The sequence below is a fragment of the Plasmopara halstedii genome (assembly GCF_900000015.1).
Source record: "Plasmopara halstedii genome assembly, contig: Scaffold_291, whole genome shotgun sequence".
In the NCBI taxonomy this organism is placed as follows: Eukaryota; Oomycota; class Peronosporomycetes; order Peronosporales; family Peronosporaceae; genus Plasmopara; species Plasmopara halstedii.
This window is the reverse complement of record NW_020187212.1, coordinates 121030-128431: the sequence shown is the minus strand read 5'-3', so window position 1 is coordinate 128431 and position 7402 is coordinate 121030.

Here is a 7402-nt window from a genome sequence, read left to right as displayed (position 1 = left end):
CTCTTGGAAGTCAAGCTTCCTCTGTGCAAGGTGCCGTGTGACCCGTCACAAAGATGATGGATTCAGCTGCTTTTGTCTCACCATTTCCCACCAATCAGCCCCCTCGCGCTTACACCCAGTATCCAGCCGAATAACACAGTTGACTCAGCTTGCTCGGATATCTGCGCTGGCCTTGGGCCTTCAACCGGCTAATTGCCAGGCACTAATCCGACAACGCAGTCGCCCCCGACGTCTGTGCTTCCCGCTCTGCCAAACATTCGTTCCTGCTGATGCGGTCGAACTCGACGACATTCTCATAGACACGACTTCAACTGCCACCAGCTTGCCTTTTGATGCAGCTGCTGCTGCGTCGGACGATGAGTCGATGGATCTCAGGCAGCCTCCCGTCAATAATTTCCAATTCCAAGCGCTGACACGCGTTCGACGATATTCGCTTCAAAAGATCATGGTACCACTGACTGGCAAGTACCATGGTAACGAAGCTCCCAAACAGATGTATAGAGAGTTTGCAATCGGGCAAGTATCGAAGCTCCCCGAAGGCAACCTGCGCGTGAAAGCGAATACTAATGAAGCCTGCGTGAAGCTGACGCGCATGAAGGTCAAAATCCCTGGTGGTGTATTTGTCTTCAAGAAGTCCAACCTACTTGGTAGCAAGCACATCATCGATATCGCGAATATCGACTCGGACACTAACACGGACGTGATTCTCTCTTTGGGATGCATGCCGGTGTACGAGACATTCCGCGAAATAAACCTCATCACGGAAATCACGTTTGCCACCTGGCGCATCTTCTTTCTCGCAAGCACATGTCCAACCGCGTTGATGGCGAATGGGTCGGTGTGCGACTAGATCCTGTTCGATATCAAGTTGCATTCGGTGCATGTCACGAATGTTCCGTTACCGTCGAAACGTCTACCATTCGGCTACCACTCGCACCACGGCAGTGACCTTGGAACGACCGACGACAACTTTCCTCGCCCAGCGTGTCCCAATGATGCTGCTCCACATCTGCAGCAGCATCAACAAACGTCTCCGAGCTGGTACGCACGAGCTGCAAAAGCTTCATGAAGGCAAACCTTGCTCGAAAAGGCCGTCGAGGAAGCCAGTAAACGGGATGGCCAGCTCCAGAGCGGAACTTAGCATGACCAGCGACCTGCTTCCAACCAACTCGTAATCCCACCAAGCAAGCGAAACGATGCACTGTCGATATCGACCTTCAACGGCAAGATCTCGCCCCCTGGCAGTCCGAAGACGAAGAGTTGCACTCGACTGACGGCTTCACCACCGTCACGAAGAGCAACAAGAAGCGAGGTCGTAGCGGGTTCGATTTCACTGCTCTTATAGTGATGCAGAAACCGATGCGACTGGATGGTATCACAACCGAGAACTCTTTCCATGCACTCCAGTTGATTTAGGTATCGCTCGAATTGAGTTACGTGACAGTCGATAAGAGGTACGGCGTGCGTTGCCAGATCATCCTAGTGAATGTGAAGCGTCCTGATACTGTGAAGACATCGACCGAGCCCATCTTTTTTGGAGAGACGCAGCACACGAAGATCGAGAAGGCATCAAAAGCATCTCCAGACATGAAAGTGACCGAGTCGATGCGACGACGAAAACACGGCGCTTCGCAATACCCTTCCTGACCGTCTCGCGGAAGCAGACAAGAATGTCGACAGAGTGCGCAAGCTGCTCGAGAAAGTCGCGAACGTCCTTTGCATCACAAAAATACGATCGAGTGTCCACTCGCCTACAACAGCACGCTGTCACTGAAGATGGTAGGAAATAGGGCCGAAATTGCTGAGTTCGCGCATCTACACACAATCAATCGCGTGTTATCAGCGACGCGGCCGGGTAAAGATTTCACTTTCGACACCAAGTGGAAAATAAAGCTGGGAACAGCAGATCCATCCAAGCACCTCGACATCTTTGAGTCGTGCGCCACGTGGTGAGACACGTTCGAGTCGGCACGAGAGCTGACCCGAGCGACCAAGGTTTTGGGGATGCTCGAGCTGGCATTAATGTTCATTGTGTCAAAGATCTTTGCCAATGACCATCGGATCCAGTACCTCCTGGGTCAGCCGGTCGAGTGGATACATGCGCACAACACGCGAATGCTGCACCCCTACACGATCCCTAATCAAATACGGACGGTCTTCGGTATACACTGCATACAGCAATGGAGTAAGGTGCAGTGGAAGGGTGTCTTGCTCGACGACCAGGAAGCGCTGAGCGAGCTCGATGGGTACTACCCTGATGGCTCATCGGTGCTTCAGCTTCGAGACGTGGATGACGGGATGGTAATGATCGCGGGCGGCTGGACAATTCGTTGCTAAACCATTTGCTCTGTCCACCGGGACATGGAACAACGTTAGTGTCCTCACCGTGAGCACCAATGGCATAAAGAACAATTATTATTAGTCTTTTGAGAGCTTGCTCTCCAAGTACTCGGTGTCGTGCGTCCAAGAAACTAAGTTTGCAGACGGCACGCACTTATCAACGTTCAAGTTCTACCCTAACACGAGCTTTGAGCGCAAAGTCTTCGTGAATGACCCGGATTCGCTGTTTGACTGATCCACGAGAGGTCGGAGTGGTGGAGTTCTCACGGCGCTTCGCTCTGACACCTCTGGCTTCTACTCGGCGATTGAATTCCCATAGCTGTCTGCCGCAGGCCGCTACTTGGTCGTGAAGGTGATGGTCGGGAGTACTCCCATCTGCATCCACAACGTGTATGCGCCTGTTGATCGACAGGAACTTCGAGAATCTCGAGTCAGAAGGGTTCAAGGATCAAGCGACGCACTTTGGGTTGGGCAACCGCAACACTCTTCTCGACCCTCGACTCGAAGCTTTGCATCCTGACTTTGGTATGACCCGGACCAATCCAGCTGTTTCGAGTGGTTAACGAAGCTGGGTGTCATCGATATATAGCGGATGCACTTCGACACGTGCGTGTGTTCACCGGCCCGCTTCCTCAGAAAAACCTGCTTGGCAACTTCGTGGTAGTCAGAGACGCTCTACAACCGCTTCTTCGACGACTCAAAGTACATCCCACTGAAGAAAGCTCGCGACCACCTCGCTTACCTTGTGAGCTTTTGGGCGGGCAAACAGCTGCATGGGCAAGGTTATTGGAAGTTTTCGCGGAACCTTCTTGACTACCCGAAAGTTTTGTCTGCGATCGCGAAGAAAGCCGAGCCAATTCGCGATCTGAGAGCACCGGCATGGTATAGGAGAAATGAAAGTAAGCATCAAGACACGGCTGCAAGATGTGTAGAAGAAGCTTCGAATTAAAAAACGCAAGCTTTTGAGGACGCCTGCATTCCACCCGACCAAGCCGCTGTTCCATATCGTACAGCAGCTAGCAACTCGAACTGCGAGCTCTTCGATAAAGCCATGAGAAACTACAAGGAGACCGTAACGCGAGTGAGTCAGAACAACCAAAATTTTGCACTTCCAAGCGGCCAACACCCAAGAAGTCCCCAAGTACTTTTTTCGTCAGCTGGACACGAGTATCAGTCGAGGAAGTCGTGACACCAAGTGGAAGTGTCTCGACAAATTCTCAAAAGATCTCGCTTAGCTTCCTGAAGCACTAAGATGCGAGATGGGAGATCCCAACAGTCCAGCAAAAGTAGCTCCTCCACCTGACGGGGCCACGCAACGTGAGTACCTCGATTCGATCGTCTGTTTTTTCTCGGAAGTCGACCGTCTGATGCTTGACGCATCGATCACAACTGCCAACCTTGCAAGTGCGATCCGACACATGAAAGCGACATCTTCGCCTGGAATGAACAGGCTGACCGCTGGTTTCGACCGGGGCGCTCCGAATGTGTTCGTCGTGTGCTTAAATATCGTGTCCATCGACCAATTTCGTCGTGGAGGTCTGCTTCCTCCCCAGCAAAAGTCTGTCGTGGTGCTTCTGCTCTAGAAAGAATAGAGGGCTAAACCAGGCAACTACCGTCATGCATGCCGATGTAAATGTCTTGTCGAAGGCGCTGACATTTCTTCTGTAGCGAGTTATTGCCGGCTTGATCCACACAGACCATCAAGGAATCGGTCAAAGGACACCTAATCCACCACCACGTGCGGTTCCTCGCTGGTTTGCAGGACCTCATGACAGCTCGCGACGAAGAGGCATACGCAATGTTTTTGGACTTCCAAATTGCGTTAGATCGAGCCTAATGGCACGACATGGTCCGGCCGCTCGAAAAAATGAGGTTTGTCATAGTGTCTAATCGATGGATCAAGCTGTTGAACATGAACCCTCAAGCGCATCAACTGATCAACCGGGCCTCCCTTTCCGCACTGCATATGACGCTAGGTGTGTGGCAAGTCGGCCCGTTGTCTGCGCTGCGCTTTATCTTGACGATCGAGCCCCTCGGCAACCTGCTTATATTCCCACAAGGGGTACTGTGTGTGTTTGAACGCAGACCACACAGTCACAAGTGTGTTCTTTGTAGATAACTTGACTCTTCTTGCGAGCTCGATCGCAAACCTGCTGGTGCAACTTGAGCTCGTGAAATTCTACCGCAAAGGTTCCGGTTCGAGGCTTAGCTTGTTCAAGTCGGTTCTCTTGGCGCATGATCGATAAAAAGGCGGCCCCATGCTTCTGGCGTTCAGGTGCTCGAGTGCACGGAGACAGTTAAGTATATCGGTATCCCGTTCGGACAGGCATCAGTCGACGACACGATCATCGAATTTCACAACTAGCGCTTCTGAGACGACTTTAAGGCATACTATCGGCGCGCTCACACGCACCGTGGTTGCCTTCTGGCAGCACAGACGATGGTTTTCTCTCGTTCGCGTCACTTTACGCCGCATGTATCGATACCGGCTCCGGTCGATAAAGCGGTGGCTGTCGATGCCGAATCGATTTGTGCTGAGTCGCAACTACAACTGCGACGAGTCGCATGTACAGCTTTTTTCAGATGAGCTCGTGCACCGACGGCGCAGTGATGGCAGAATTGGCGTCCCAATCGCCTCAAGCGGCAGCGCCCTGCGCTTATACTGCAGTTCTAGCGTGCGGCGAGTGACGCAAGCATGCAGAATTGGATGATAGCGAACACTGAGCTAGTTAAACTGCTTCTTCCTCGCACTGGTCGATGCAACGCGTCCGACTTATTCACGATGGCTTTGCTTCGCCATGGCGACCTGCTCAAGTGGAGCCTGAAGTCGACATCGTGTCGAGCGACTTGGGTTGGTTGGTACACAACACGCTAGGAGATCACGTTGTATAACCTTCCACCGTACGAGCATGCAGTGTAAGGTTTTCGGCAGTCGATCTGGTTCAAATCGGACGCCAAAATACACATTGAGCAGACCCATGGACGCACACCAGTCTAGCACACTGCCGATTTATTGGCATGGTGTCTGAACAACGTCAGGCTACATGTATTCTTCGGGCTGTGATCGCTTGCAAACCTTCTGCACGAAGCCAGCGCGTGGCCGATGTAGAAACACTTCGTGGAACGACACATCGATGAATGTAACGCCTGGTTACAGGCAAAGTGGCTACGGAGGTTGTATAAAGAAGCAACACAGATCGTGAAACGACTTGGCGCGTCGTGCCTTGTGGTGTCGCCGTCGAGCAGCGAGTAAATGTGTACGTAGGCTGCACAAGCGGCGTGACGATATGATTGCTTCCGGAGATACCGCGATCTGTACTTAACCATACGATGTAGACACTCAAGCCACCGATGAAGCCAGATTCAATGACAGTTCACTCGCAGCGAGTTGACATAGCGCTAATCAAGTCATTGTCACCTTCGGCAAGATTTTGCGCGAGATCCTGCTTTCAGTCTTCTAACACTTGCGGTTTTAGCTCGCCTTACGTCTTTTAAAGGTGCGCTCGAGGTTCTGGTTCATCGAGGTAGCAAGCTCACGCATTCGGTACTGTATCCGCGGCGGGTGTGACGCCATTGAGACCAAGCAGCACATGTTATCAGATTACACGCAGCCATCGTAGCTCTGGTGGCAGGTGCTTGATTTGTTATCACCGCTTTTCGTTTATCGTTCAACAAGGCTCGACATTGCTCTGGCTAAGACGAAGCGAATATGCAACGGCTGGAAATCTTGCGAAGATGTTGTCAGCGATATGTGGCACAATCTCCGCTCGATTAAATTTTACTTTCTTTAACCTGACCGCAATCGGTAACGATCTGGCGATCGACAACCCAAACCGGCGCTCGCAGCAATCCGGGTGATCTGCACGTCTTTTTAGCTCATATTCGGTACCTCCAACGAAGCTTACTCACGGAGAACAAAGCTGAACGACTGTTCAAGGTGTAACAAAAGCTGAAGACCCACCCGGCCTTCGGTGAGTTTGTCAAACGCTTTCAGGGATCATTATTGTTTAGGAACCTGCATAAAACTCTAATTGCTTAGAAATGCACCTCGGTAAACAGAAGGTATTGATTCTGACAGGTTATCGTTGGAGTACTTTAGCCACGCAAAACTTCCAACTTCCCGGCTCCTGCACAAGCGACCCCGGCACATCAAGAATGCTAGCACCCTGCCGCCTCCCATACCCACGCGCCCGCAGTCACCGTCGCCGGCCAGGAGTCTGACTCCACTTTGAGGTAATTATTGTCTTCGGCTGCATCCGAAAGGGGGACGGGGGGCATGAGCCCAGATCAGAGCTAGACTGATGGTCCGGTTTAAGATAGTGAGGGATTAGTGATGGTGTCTGGCGGAGGCAGAGCGACGCACCCACACCCGACCAACACAGCCGTCACAGAAGACGCTATCACTACACTTTTATCAAGGAAGCACCCGGCTAGCCACTGTGAAAACGTGATTATCAGCGGCAGGAACACGGATGGTGACAAAGACGGCTTCAAGCTTCTCAAGTGTGTCCGATTTGACCACTTGCATGCAAAAAAGTGAGTGAGTGAAGATACTAAGAACTGAGTGAGTGATGATACGCATAAATTGGTAAGTAAGACACGAAACGAGTGAGTGAACATTCATGCGGAGGATGTTGGTAATGATGAAGGGGCAAAGCAGCTTACTTATTGTCGGGCAAGCCTTCTGAGTGAATTTCAAGAGTTTCCACTCAGAATATGCTTTTCAGTATTGGTCTTTACTTCACCAATTTCGGCATGAATTTTGGCTCAGTGATTTGAAGTGATGGCTTCAATATGTAGAGTGAGGGTTCGAATCCCGCAACTGTCGAAATTAGGAAGTGGTTACTTGATGTTTGGGTTTCACCAAGGCTTCGCACCAGGAGTCACGTCCCCGACCGATCTTTTGGTCGTTTGAACTCTTGATCGTTAATCGTAATACCTTTTGGTGATGTATCTATAACTTCTTTTCTTCACTTATCACTCACTGGTTTGTATATTTGAGTTGATTCTGTATAGAGTATACTATTAGTTAGGTACAATTGAAAGTCATCACGTCTAAAAC